This window comes from Apostichopus japonicus, chromosome 19, assembly GCF_037975245.1.
Source record: "Apostichopus japonicus isolate 1M-3 chromosome 19, ASM3797524v1, whole genome shotgun sequence".
Taxonomy (NCBI): domain Eukaryota; kingdom Metazoa; phylum Echinodermata; class Holothuroidea; order Aspidochirotida; family Stichopodidae; genus Apostichopus; species Apostichopus japonicus.
In genome coordinates, this window is record NC_092579.1 from 9,338,475 (window position 1) to 9,352,677 (window position 14,203).

Consider the following 14,203-nt stretch of genomic DNA (forward strand, 5'->3'; position numbering starts at 1 on the left):
CCTATTTTTCTTTTTAATAGAAGTCAAAATACCTTTTGTGATCCAAGGATGTTTCTTTTTGCGATTTTTAGTTTTGATATTGTGGTATGGAAAACAGTTACTATATGTTGTGTTTATACAGTCATAAAATATATTATATGCAGTATTAGTGTCATTTTCTCTCAGGATATTGTCCCATAATTTGTCCTGGATCTCTGCGATAAAGCGTCTAATATTGTTGGTGCTATAATTGCGAACATTCACAAAGTGGTTCTGTTTATATCTCCTGGTTGGTACTTTGAGAAAAATCGGTAGGCTAATACGAGTGGGTTTAGAGATTGTTGGAATGAACCCGTTGGAATAAAGGATGTTTAAAAATCGGCGGGACTTGGGTTTATCCAATAGATTAATGTTATAATCTCCCATTACATACGATTTACACTGTTGTTCCGATATAGTGCTAAGAATATTTTGAAGATAAAAATCAAACATTTCATGAGAACCACTAGGTGGTCTATATATAATACCTACAGTACACTTTTCGTTCATGTGGGGTAATATGACGTCAACAAATAAAGATTCAATAGATTCATTAAAAATAGAAAGATCGGGTCTATTTTTAAAGTTAAGATCGCTATTAATAAATAGGCACACGCCGCCACCCCTTTGGTTTTCACGATGCTTTTCAATGAGAGTGTAATTATCTATGGATATCAGGGGTGAAATAATATTGGTAAACCATGTTTCCGTAAAACCGATTATTGAAAATTTTTCTTTTAATAAAGAAATAAAAGTATTGATTTCGTCGAAATTTTGGTTTAAACTTCGGCTATTATGGTGAAAAATTGAAAAACTGGAGTGAGATTCTACATCATTAAAAGAGTTAATGTTATAATACCTGCAGGTGATATTGCCTGCAGGATTAATGTCATCAGTCGCTGATAGCGTCGCCATCAGTAATAAATATATTGTCAATACAATCATTATTGCGGCTCAGTGAATCTAGGGTTGGAATTCCTCGCTTTGCTGAGATTTGGATGAAATTAAGATGACAAGGAAGAAACATAACATATGTAAAGACATTCTAGTCATTCATGCTCTTCAACATGCAAGCCACAAAAAAAAAAAAAAAAAAAAATCAAGATTGATAACGGGTCAAAAAAGATGTTCTCCTGATGCTTTTTGGAACATTTCCCGAGATAGAATAACAATCGGGCGGATGGATATCGACTCTAATAGGAGTATGCCACCCTAAATCAAAAAACTTTTTTGAAATGTGCAGACGACACTGCCATACAATTTTACAAACACATATTTTGTATAAAACGTGCGTAGGCTAACAATGGTTTTGTATTGTTTTAAAGAAAACATCTTGCCTTGCTGTGCGGCCTGATGTAGCCACCGAAATGGAGATGGAGTTCGTTTCTACAAAGACGAAAGATTTGGGAGACAAAATTTCAACTGCATGACGGTCTAGAGGCCTACCAAGCTGTTTGAGGTGGGGATAGGCATAGGGCCATAGGCACTACTACTAATCGGTACTAGGCTAGGCTTCAACAACTAGTATTACGACAGTAAGAGTAGATCGGCATGTTTTGGTCATAAAGTCCAGGATTTCCTGTTTAGTTCCATTTTAGGCTTGGCTTACTACTTATTTGAGCTCAAAGCAAACAAGCATAGACCTATATGGCTTCCTATGTCTAGGCCTACGACTGAGTTATACGACTGAGTTATAACATGCCTAGCCTAGACCTAGGCTACAGTAGTTACACCAGTGCAACCAATGTAACCAAGATTTCTAAAGTCTGACTGTAGCTGGGCTGAGTTAGGCCTAATGGACCTATATGCAGCAATTAGCTGTGTATCTCAATCATAGGAATTGAAGTTGAATATGGCCATAAGAAGTAGCCTACTACTAGTAGCATGGTCACTTCGAAGTTCGGACACCTAAGCCTTAAAACACCCCAAGGGCCCAAAACTATATCTTCTGGTATAAATCACATGAAAATATACTTGATATGGTGGGAGAATTGTGTTATAGTATGATACACGGCCAAACTTTCTTCCTGCAAACTGTTTTCACGTTGTATTCCAAGAAGATTCTTCGTGATTGTGGAACTGGTAATTGCAAAGTTGGGACACGCAACCCACAGTGTGGCGCTGGTGATAAAATTGGTGGCGCAGTTGCTTTTTCAGTAATTATAACATGTAATATGTAAGTAATTTCTTGCACACGGGCCATTTTGGAGAGAAAATAACTGTAGCTTCGTACTTTTTGGTGAAATTTGGCTCTTCCTGTAAGATGTCATGGTAAAATCGTGTATTTCTTAGGGTGACCGAACTTAGCAGTATGCCGAACTTCGCACTACTGACTATACTACTATGGGCATAGCAATACATATAACTAGGTCTAATGCTATGCATGAAGGCCAAGACTGTCTATAGATAAACAGTCCTCAAATTCACTCGAGCATTAAGAATTTGTAACTTGATAAACTACCCCAAATACTGCCACAAGGATTCATCCTTGAGCGCACCTAATTAATTCACCAGTCAACATGTATGATTGTAAACATAAGTGCTCTAAATCTAATGGCCAGCACTACTTTCCTGTGCTTGAAGACATGTTTGGCTTGACCACTGAAATAATACTCTGTGTGTGTTTAATCATGAATTTGTGCAGAGGAGCATTAAGTATGCCTAGCATTACCAAATGGGGTAGATATTCAATATCCCCTTTTTTGGCCAACAACAGGTCGAGTCAGTTGGTATTGCAATATAAGTATATGGAAGATGGTAATGGCTTAGCCTAAGATACTCCTAGGGTAAGCACCTAGCATGCTATGCAACAACGCTTTGATTGAAGATTTGTTAACAGACTTATCAGCCATAAGGCTAGTTCTAAATTAGCTAGGCCTTACACTGTTACAGTTTCAGCCAAAAACTCCATTAGGCCTATACAATTTGGCCTACTGCCACTGGCTGAAGTTTAAAACGATAGGGTTAAGACTTAGACTAGACTCAGTACATCAGCAAAAATCGTTTAAGTCGAAGACTATATTGCTAGGGTTTTGCAGGCCTGCCAACTCTCGCGGTTTACTGTACAACTCTCACTGCAAGTCTTCAAAATTTTACGAAAGTTTGTTATACCTTTGAGTTTGACATCAGCGTCCTCGAAATTGGGTCTGTTCACGTTTCACGGTTACCAAAGGTAGCAAATTTTCAAATTACAGTACAGAACTTCTATTCTAAATGAAAGAAATATAATTAATATCTGCAATTCATGAATTAGAATTGACCAGACCTTAAAACTATTCTGGAAATTATATTCAAGATGGTAGAAAAGTGTGACAATCTATAAATTTTCTAAAAGTTGTTCTTTTCTTAATGGTGGTGCCACTCCACCATTAATCAAACATATGTTGTTCATTTAAAGGCAATAATAATGAGTAGACAAACATGTTATTAATTCATAACCTTACTAAAAAAGATATAAACTCTTAAAAGGTTCCAAGTTCGAAACAAAGAAAAGTGATCAACAAGACATAAATTTATTAAACACAAGCCATGCTTGTTATTATACTAAGCAATACATTTCAATGTGTAACACGCAGGCACACAAAATTCTTAGTAGTTGCATATTTGCACGCACTGTTCTGGCCTTCGGTTAAGCATTAGGAGTTGAGACCGTTAACTTACTTAGCCCAATCTGATATTACAAGATGACTTCTCCTGAGCTGGATACCGATGAAGAGTACAGTATCATTGGAAAATATCGTTCGTCAGGACTGTGCCCTGAAAATTCAACATTAAATCTAAGAAGATCGATACGGAAAAGATCAAAGAGTTTAGACTAACGGGAGCAATAAAGAGCCACCGAGCTTTGTGCTGAAAAGTGTGAGCAGTACTACTTTTAAATCAAGAAAAGCCAAAATCATGCAATTTAAGTCATTGAAATTAAAAAGCTTCACTGTCCAGTATCAAAAGTATTTGCAAACTTTGATACAGCATTCTGTTCTGTACAAGAATTGTTGATTGTACGCACCTTATTAGCAGTGTAAGAATACCTGCTTTTAGCACATTCAGTCATCGAGTAATCTTTGTTAACTTTCAATAAGTATATACTGTATTGCCAGCATGATTGGAAATCCTTAATAGCAGTATATTGTCTACAAAACTCAGATATAAATCACTTGAACATCAGTTGGTATGATTGTGTATGGTTCTGAATGCTATTTTCCTTTTTTTTTTAGGTGGGTGTGAATATGATTGGACCCCTTGCAGAGACCAACAATGGAAATAAGTACATCATAACCCTATGTGACTATTTTTCAAAATGGCCAGAGGCTGTTGCTGTAAGAGACAAAACAGCATAAACCGTTGCAAACTTTCTGTTTGAAACCATGGCCAGGTATATATCCATCTACTTTGTTTTTACTTTACATAACATATTTTTGAAGTTAGTTATGCAGACCTGCATTTGTTCTCAGTTTTACCTGTGACCCAGAAAGCGGCCAAATGGTTACAGGAATTTCTTGAAGTTGTTTTATAAGTTAATGTTAATAAAATGTTAGTGGGATAACGGTCAGTGCATCCAAGACCAGGTGTTATGTCAGTGCTTAACTTACTTGTTTTGAAAGAAGTGCTAAAAGAATCTCCTGATTAAACCACACGGCCACTCTGAAGATGCCAATAGTTTACTGCATTACTCATAACCAGTTCTTTAACAACTTGTTTAATTTTTCATTTATTTAGATTTGGGTGCATGAAAGTTGTCATCTCAGACCAAAGAGGAGAATTTGTTAATTCTCTGAACAAGTCCCTGTTTGACATGACAGGGGTGGGCCACAGAGTATCCTTCAGCTACCACCCACAGACCAATGGGCTGGATGAAAGATTCAACCAAACTCTGCAAAATGCAAATGTCACTCATCAAAGTTGTCAATCAAAACCAAGATGACTGGGATGAAACACTGTCTTCCATTCTCATGGGGTACCGTACAGCAAAACATGGTTCTACAGGTCTTTCTCCTTTCGTTGTGATGTTTGAAAGGTTTGTAATAAATCAAACCTACCATTGCTGAATAGAGGTTTACATTTGTAAAGGTCATATACGGAGAAAAGCAATCAGGGACAAGAGTGTTTGGAAAAATCCTGCATAGCTACACTGATCCTCTATAGGATAAAATCTCATTTGACACATCCCAGGTCCTGGGAAAAACTGCTAAATAGCAAGTACAAAAGATGAACATTCATTAAACTATAAAAGCATGCCAATTAATTTAGATACATGCAATTAATGCCACTGATATTGGTTTTGTTTTTCAGTTATATATCATATTTTGGGCTGGTATGCAATTTGGACCTATAACAGCACAGAATATACTTTTGTTTTATATTTCTGCTGGTTTGAGTATGTGATGTGACTCAGATTTATGGTTCCAGGGTCTTAATAGTGAAAATAAAATATATAAAAATTTATTTATTCTTCAGTCAACAAAGTTGTAATAAAGTTGTAATAACGCCATTGTAATAACGCCCATGTTTTATCCCAACGAAGTACTTTAAGTTCTTTTAACCCTCGTATTCGTGCTATAAAAACGTGGAATAATCTCCAGGATAATGTTAAGAATAAGCCTTCTTACTCTGTATTCAAAAGGAATCTCCAAACTGTAATTATTTCTCACTATTGATGGATTTATTCTTGTGTGTGTTTGCGATTAAGATCATTATAAAGATTGTTAGGATTGCTTATTACCATTATTAATTTCAAGTAGAGTCAATTCGATTATTTCATCATTGTAGATGCTACTATTAACTTTTCTTTTTCTATTCTTAAGTTTTTCTTTCTTTTTTTTTTCTTTTTGGGGAGTCTCCTACTTTGTTAAGCCTTACAGGCTTTATAGGAGACTTCCCGTCACACTGTAAATTGTGATGAAACAAATAAATATACAAATATACAAATACAAAGTGTTGTGAATAATTGATTGTTAATTATCTTCATATATCCAGAGAGCCATTGTTACCAGTCGACATTGAAGACTCCATTGTCCAACCAGAATCTCCTGCTGCAGTGATGCACAGCGGGAGAGGGATTTCAACTCATGTCACAGTCGCAGGACATAATCAAAGGTTTTGTAAAAGAAAATATTGGCAAAGCCCAAAAATGGCAAAAAAAGAATTTTGATTAAAGGCAGCAATCAAAACAGGTAATTACATAATGCTATGTTGTGCATTGAAAACTGCACTGTAGTTAAATGAATGGCAACATATACATTGTATTATGATGTTTACGTATATATGCTGGATTTTGTTTTATTCAGAGCTTCAAAGTTGGTTCTATAAGTGTTCTCGTCCGGAATGCTAGAAAGGATGCCCGAAGAGGAGGGAAGCTCGAAAACTTTTGGCTGTATGGAGTCAAGGCTGTGAATGAGAAAGGGCTGTACACACAGCCTTCCTTTGAAGTAAAATTCAATCAATTTTACTTAAAGAATTTCACACAAGTATTATTCCTTTACAGTCTTTTTATTTGGGAGGGGGGGGGTTGGGAGAGGGGGTTGATTGGCATGATTCCTCCATAATTTTCTTAACAATAATCAGTAACTTGATGAGTTCTGTGCTGGCTTATGTGAGGGTAAGGGCTGTAGCTGTCTTCACACAATAAATCAATTTGACTCAATGGCTTTAAAAAATGAAACATAATTGCCAACAATAAAAGAGAGAAGAATAAGTTAATTAGAAAACTCCAGTTTCCAGACAAATGTTTTCAAATATTTGATTTTATTTGCTTAGTTTCGAGAGGAGAATTTTATGTGATGTCAGTTTGAAACTCAGCAATTAAATGTTCAACTTCTAATTAGCTTCTTGCCAGATCAACTTGGTAAAACCACATATAGTAACTACTTTCTTTGGTGTAGATATCATGCATGGTAATGAGTGGGCGGGGTTAACATGAAACTAGTATCAACATGTTGCTTGACCATTACAACATTTTTAATCTCTGGTTTATTCTGCTGATTGAATGTTTGTAACGGGCAGGTCCAAAATAGATTTTTGCTGACGTTCTCTTGTTAGCTCCAATCTGAAGAATGGTAGGTTGGTTTGAGGTGATCCTTGCAGCAATGATGAGCTAAGGAGGGTCGTTATTGCTTTTGGTGCAGATATTGTGCAACAAAATGAGTGGGCAGGGCTTAACATTAATAACTGTTAGCTCCAATCTGAAGAATGGTAGGTTGGTTTGAGGTGATCCTTGCAGCAATGACGAGCTAAGGAGGGTCGTTATTGCTTTTGGTGCAGATATCGTGCAACGAAATGAGTGGGCAGGGCTTAACATTAAAACCTGATCTGCAATTGCTCACCAACCATATGTGGTATGACTAAATTTTATTGTGCTGAGGAGGTTGGTTACACAATGCAATGTTTTCAGTGTTATTATTTTGCTGCATATTGATGAGATGTGTGACAAAATAAGGTTCAGCTGAAATTTCCTTATAAACACAGAATCGGAAGAATTTTATTCCATTTGAGTTGATACTTAACATAATGATACCTCATAGCCTGCAGGAATGGTCCGTCTCGTTTTCTTGGCAGATATTTTCCACTTTCGCCCATGTTTGTTGCATCTCAATCATCATTTCCAGCTTTTTCTAATATTTGTAGAGCCTTAATTACTATTAAGTGTGCAAACCCCCTTCCCTCCCCCCACACACAAACAAACGCATACACAAATTACTCATGTTACATCATGGAAACCATAATGCATTTTACATTGGTTGATTTTTCATATATTGAACAAACTAAATATTAAGAAAATGTCCCTTAAAATATTACTTAATTCAAAAGGGAATTGCGATATAGCATCATTACGGTAATGTTGCTTTACCATTCCAATGTTGTTGTTATAGGAGAAATGATATACTGCTTAAATCTTCATGGTGGTGGCAGCAACCCAATGAGATTCCTGGCTTGCAGCCGACAATATCAGGAACTTGGCCGAAGTTGGTTGAGTTGATAATCTAACACACTGTCTAGACTGAGTTTGCAGCAAGAACAGCCATCAAATTACCATTTCCCCAAAGAGTGGTGTAGCTGGGAACCACATTGCACTTTGCATGTGTGGTTGGAGTATTAATTTTATACAGGTTGTAAAACACTGCATGAAGTCACATTTATTCTTTCATCAACATTGATTCTATCATCACAGAAATCCTCATAGAGGCATAAATTTCCAGAATAGGCACTGATATTGACCGACTTAAATTTCATCTGATCTTGAATTTGGTATGACCTCTATGTATGAACATATGCCTTAATTAACAAAGAAAAAAATGCAAATTTGTATTCAATATCCAATAAATGTCTCGTAGCGTTTAAATTTTTTATTGCAAGAAAGAATTTTTTAACAAAAGGAATCGATATACATATGAACATATCCACAGTGTACTAACACAAATAATTGCTGACCTGTGCTGTGATAGGTTGTTGAATATACAGTAGCTGTTGCATGTAATCCATAAATTTGATTATTCTATATTTCAGGAACTTGCAGCCAGTATCATCAGTACAAACACACCAGATGAGGTTAGCAGCCCAAGTTTGAATATGATTCAAATATCCAATAGAAGAAATTTGAATTAAAGGTAGTCTGTATAGGCAACAAATTATAGCATACTTTTCTGAAGATTTCAAAAATTACATTCCTTGAGATTGTTATTTCCAGATTGTTCTCAGACATTCTAAATGAACACACAAGATGACTGAATGTCTCAGTGAGGTAAATTTCCTCCAGGGTGGTAATGACAACAATTTAAAATGTTGACCAAATGTGACCGTATTGGAACTTTCGCATATTTGGGGCCAAACAAACCTCTGCCCCCCTGCACAATTTCCCACCCCAACCTATGTTCTATATTTCTCTTTCACAATATATGTTACCTTCTTACAGGGAGAAACATGATCAAGGTCAATACAGCCCCACAGTTATTGCATATTTATCCAACTCTTGCAAAGAATACTGGTTTTTCTATTTCAAATTGAGTTTTCTTTTTCATTATTTTATGGATATAGATCCATGTTATTGTGAATTTCTTGATCGTGGAAAATCACTGGCCATGCTCGAAAAGTCACATTAAATATTGTTAAATGTTTTTATTTCAGGAACAAAGCAATCCTGTTACTGTAAAGGTAAGTAACCTAAGACAACCCATGCAGCTTTAGAAATAAATTCATTAAGGCAGGGATTCCAAGCTACGGAGGTGCAAGACTTCATGTGACTTGATCCTCCTCACCTGGAAATGTTGAAAAATGGAAGACCTTTACTGTGCCAGGACCATATCCTTGACAAACTCCTATGCCTGGAGAAGGGAAAATCCCAATCTATATGGGCACAATTGCAAGGGGCATTTTGTGATGTTCCAACCCCATCCCAAGGATTGGCACTTATTGCAGAATATCATAATTTTCACTTCAACAATGAAGGTTTTAAGTTTTATTATCCCCCAAATATACTAGATTTCCAACATGGGCACTCTCTTTGTCAAATTCATGATACCTCTACTCCTTTCTCCCAGTAGCATATTCCAACAAATGGTTATTAAGATATGATGTGTTTATCATTTTACTTGATGAGAGTAACTGTTCAGCTACAGAAGCTAGTGACAGACTTCCAAGAAAGTGCTTTGAAACATCAAGCAATCATAAAAAAATGGATACAAATGAAGGCTGCAACCCTAAACTTTTCCACTCATATTGATGAGCCACCCATGTCAGATGTAGATTTCCTACAAATCTAAATTTTCCTTCTTTTATAGCTTCTTTGCAGCATCATTCAACACTATGATGGACATAGCTCTGAATTAATGGAAGTAATCAAAGCTCTCTTCCACGCAAATTTCAACCTGAACTTTATGGGCCTCCTGTCTCGCAAGGTTGAAACAGATTCTTCCAGAGTTTGATTCAACTGCACAGGAGGATGCATTAGAATTCCTTGGTGCAGTTTACACATCATCATGCACTTCCTGTAACCAAAGCCAGTGCAAACTTTTAGATGAGTAAGAGATATAGATCGTTCTGTGAAAAGCATCAAAGCAACCCCCCAAAAAATAAGTGAACTTTTCAATGTATTATTTAAATTTATGCCATGTTGGCCCAAATATTCAAATTTGGTCACCTTTGGTCAAAATTCTATAAACTGTTTTTATTACAACTTTTGAGGAAATTTACCTCACAGGGACATTCAGTCATCTTGTGTGTTCATTAAGAATGTCTGAGAACAATTTGGACTAAGGGCCTACATGAAAGTAACTTGTTAAAAACTTCTAGCAATTATAGCATCCTATAAATTGGGGCATATACAGACTACCTTCAACATTGAAACTGATTGGGAATTTGCTTAGGTTTGCAGGGAATTAGTCATTTTTAAAAGAGGTATCATGTCACTAGTTAGATCTGACTGATAAACTTGCATCAATACAATGAGGATGCACATTTTGTAAAGGCTGGGTTTAGATGATAGTCTGTATCTGAGTTATAAGTTTGTTGCTCTTAATAGTAATTCTGATAATTTTAAGTAAAAGCTGAATGAAAGTTTTCATTTATACCTGATAATCCAGAGGGTAAAGGAACAAATGGAAATTGCAATAGAAATGCAACATTGTTGTAATGAGTAACTTATTTTTTCCTTTCCAGGTACTTCTTCTTACATACAACAAATGAGACGAAGTGGACTTCCTACAATGAGACTTGCACTGTCGGGCAAACTCATATCCAGTAATTCCAATATATCCTAGTAACAAGGGCTATATGTCATGCTTGAGTATGCAGGGGCACCTTGAGGTGTGTCTAGATTGCAAAGATCTTGAAGGCTTTTGTGAGTCCTGGTGAGTTCCTGCAAACTCCCTGTTTTTGTCATATTGTTTTCATTCCATGCTGTTTTGTGTTATGTAAAATTGTTTCAATATGTAACACAATGCATTTTTGTGAAGTAGCAGTATGTGTGTTTATAGTGTAATGCTAAGAGCCTGTCATTACGATAACTCAATAAACTGACAAATGAACAGTAGTCAAATTCTGAAACTATTAGTGATGTAAGTTAATGGCCAGAATTCATACGTTGGAAATTTTCAGGTTTAGAATCCAGCTTGAGTTGAAATGATCCCATTGAGCAGTTCTAAATACTGTATACAGGCATCTTTTCATATTGACTGTAGATCTCTGGTGTGTTGTTTTTCACAATTTATTAATTTATTAAATGTTGTGGAAAGAGTTAATTTCACATAGGGTGACATGTATATGTGAAATTAATTAACTAGTTAATTATATTTAATCGTCCAGTGTGAAGAAATTACACTAAATCACCATTGTCGCCCTAAGTGGTGAGTTTATGCTATGTCGTCCTAAGTGTTGTGAAAAGAGTTAAATTTACCTAGAGCAAAGATGTCGCCTTAGGAGCTTTATGTGCAATTCACTATTTTATAATCAAATACTTTGGTATTTGTATTAGGCAGAGGGATTATTATAAATAGCACACCATCAGTCCGGTTCTCCTTCAATACTTCTCTCCAGAAAGGACACAATTTTCTGGCCAATGGTTCAAGAACGGGATTGATAAAGTATACCGTTTGTATTAGAAACCATTACTTCATCTAGCCAAGGATGTGAAGAATTATTAGTCTCCAGTAGTTCTTGATTCAGTGGTTCATATTCAATTCATGTTGAGTTTTCAGGAACTATTACCAGTTATGCAACGAGTCAGGGCTAGAGTCACTAAATTTCAGAGAAATAAAGTAACTCAAACACAAGTTCATGGACAGTCTTCCCACAGATCTAGATTATGCAGTGACCAAGGCCAAGATTCAACTCAAACGTAGGTTTCATAAAAGTGATATCTTTATTAAGTATCTTGATAGTCACTGACTTTTTCATGTTTGCTGATAGTGGTTGTACCAGATGTCATTGTCTTAAACTCCACAAGTCACAAAGTAGCATTAATATTCGGCATAAATTTTTTTCTAATAGGGTCGTGAATGAGTGGAATGGTTTGCCTGAGAAAATTGTACTTGCAAGTACTGTAGTGTGAATGGGTTTAAGAATGCTTTGGACAAGCACTTTAAGCATTGTAATCGGGTCTGATCGTTTGTGTCATCAGTTTTCTTCCATCTCCTATAGGGTCTTTGATGGGGACTTGAGTGTCCCTCCTGATCCTTTTTCTTTACTAAACTAATCTAAACTAATAAGGTCAAGCATAAAGTATGTGTGCTGTAGGCCTACGCAATTGCAGAAGCCAACCTTCTTAACCTTTTTGAACTAGCACTTTTAAGGTTAACTTAACCTTTTAGAAGGTAAGCTTAACTTTTTCTTTGCAAATGTAACACGAACACAATTGAGTAAGAGTCGTGCCAGCAATGCCACTGCATGAGGGAAATTCACAGTGACAGAGTAAATAATTGCTTTCCCACCCACGGATGAACACATGTTAGGTATATTACTATCACTAATCTGGGGATATTGCATTTAAAATATAAATATGTTTATCAGCTGGTCAACAGTTATTTAAGGTATCATTTAATTGTTTTCATTTACTCCATTAGTGGTCTTCCCTTTTCCAACAGCTTTACTGGAAAGACTCTTGCTAAGCCGCATTACACAAACACTTTACGAACAGAATACTGCAGATAGCTGATCATTAACTATGTTAGGAATCCACATGCAGTTCTGGTTATAAAAATAGTAAGAGACAAGATCTGTATTTCAATCTATGTTTATGGTTAACTACGATTAAGAATAATGAATTGTAATTTTAATAAATGAGCCCTTCAGTACTGATAACCAGGATGTTAGTTATCTATTTTTTCTTTCTTTACAGTACAGAAATGCAGGGTTGCACTACACCATTTCCCACAGAGGAAGTATGGCAGAAAACAGGTGGAATTTTACATATAAATGCCAAAAATGTGCTGGACAGAAAGGTTCAATAAACTTTTGGAACATTGACACCTCATTCACTTACATGAGGAAACCTTTTCTCATAGATGTTGAATAAACAGTTGTAAGAAGATTAACATGTAGAATTGGTTCTGAAACTAAATCAGTATTTATGAACTCCTCACATCTATGATCTCACCATAAAAGAACAGAAGCAAGTTGTTGAGTTTGAAGAGTTAGCAACTTAAAATTAGGAAAAAGTTTCATATTCAAGAAGAAATCAAATTTCAACTTTATGATAAAGAATGGGATGATTGCATGGGTAGGTGTGAAAAACCTCTCAGCTACCTCAAAGGGGAAAAGTGAAAGTAATACCCATCACCTCAGAGCTTATACCATCACAGACTTACACTCACTAAGTAGTACATGTAGCTTAAGTAGTTGTAGATCTGGTGAGTAGCCTACTTCTGTGCAGTGTAGCAGAGCAAAAGCGACAGAAGTTTAAAAGCATATATTACTCCTCAATGTGGTGTAAGAATCAGCTGAACTGAGCCCCAAGCTGCATTCAGAATAAGCTTAGGCCTATATATACATTTAGACATATGGAACTGGAAAGCTCACACCTTTACAATGTCAGACCAAGATTGGATGGCATGGGCTGATGACATAAATGAAAAGTTGGCAAAACATACATCAGCCCCAGCAAGTTACACAGAGGGATGCAGAATGTGGACAGGTGCCTACACCATCAGTAAGCCAGGGGCACCAGCATATGGCATTATTTTCACAATGCTAACCCTGGCAGCTAAGAGAAGAGGCAGCAGAGTCCACATTCTGACATATATGCTCTTCAAAGTATTGTGCAAAGTAAAGAAATCTTAAGGACCAAACCATTTGACATCTCCTACATATGCCACAACAGCCTACATGTGGAGAGAGGTGTCACATCTCTCAACAGTATCCTGCAGTGCAACACAGCAGAAAGCCTTGAAAGTTTGATGGCTCTTGCCAAGTTTATGGTCATCAGCTTGATTGCCTACTTCCCTGACTGAGTGATACTGTTTTAACTCATAACAGTGAGTGTGGATGGACTCAGTTTACAAATTACTGGCATCACTGATAAATATTGTCATCTTCATCATCAGTGTAGTTTTTCATCCTAGAGTAACTGGTCATGAATCAGTTGATCTTTCTTATAGATACTGGACTGGTTTATGTTTTTAGTTCTACCATGTAGCTTGTACTCTCTCTCTGAGTTGTGCTCTCCTCCATCTGTATGCTCTGCCTCTCTTACGTAATTCAT

At 36.3% G+C, this 14,203-nt stretch overlaps 1 protein-coding gene across 37 annotated transcripts in view; it reads left to right on the forward strand.

Annotated features, from left to right (window-relative positions):
* Positions 1-909: 909 nt before the first annotated feature.
* Positions 910-14,203, forward strand: part of LOC139959375 (gamma-adducin-like) — a 75,289-nt gene continuing 61,995 nt past the window's right edge. For 3 of the 37 annotated variants that reach the window (XR_011790072.1, XR_011790059.1, XR_011790065.1), the window contains exons 1-10: positions 923-1,477; positions 4,233-4,390; positions 4,735-5,032; positions 5,992-6,443; positions 8,518-8,618; positions 9,136-9,162; positions 9,789-10,028; positions 10,666-10,856; positions 11,542-12,705; positions 12,842-13,976. The gene's annotated coding sequence lies outside the window, so the exon portion shown is untranslated. Of the gene's footprint in view, positions 1,478-4,232; positions 4,391-4,734; positions 5,033-5,991; positions 6,483-8,182; positions 8,260-8,517; positions 8,619-9,135; positions 9,163-9,788; positions 10,029-10,665; positions 10,857-11,541; positions 12,706-12,841; positions 13,977-14,203 lie in introns of all 37 variants that reach the window. The other 34 variants (XM_071956937.1, XM_071956938.1, XR_011790039.1 and 31 more) reach the window with 33 other exon arrangements.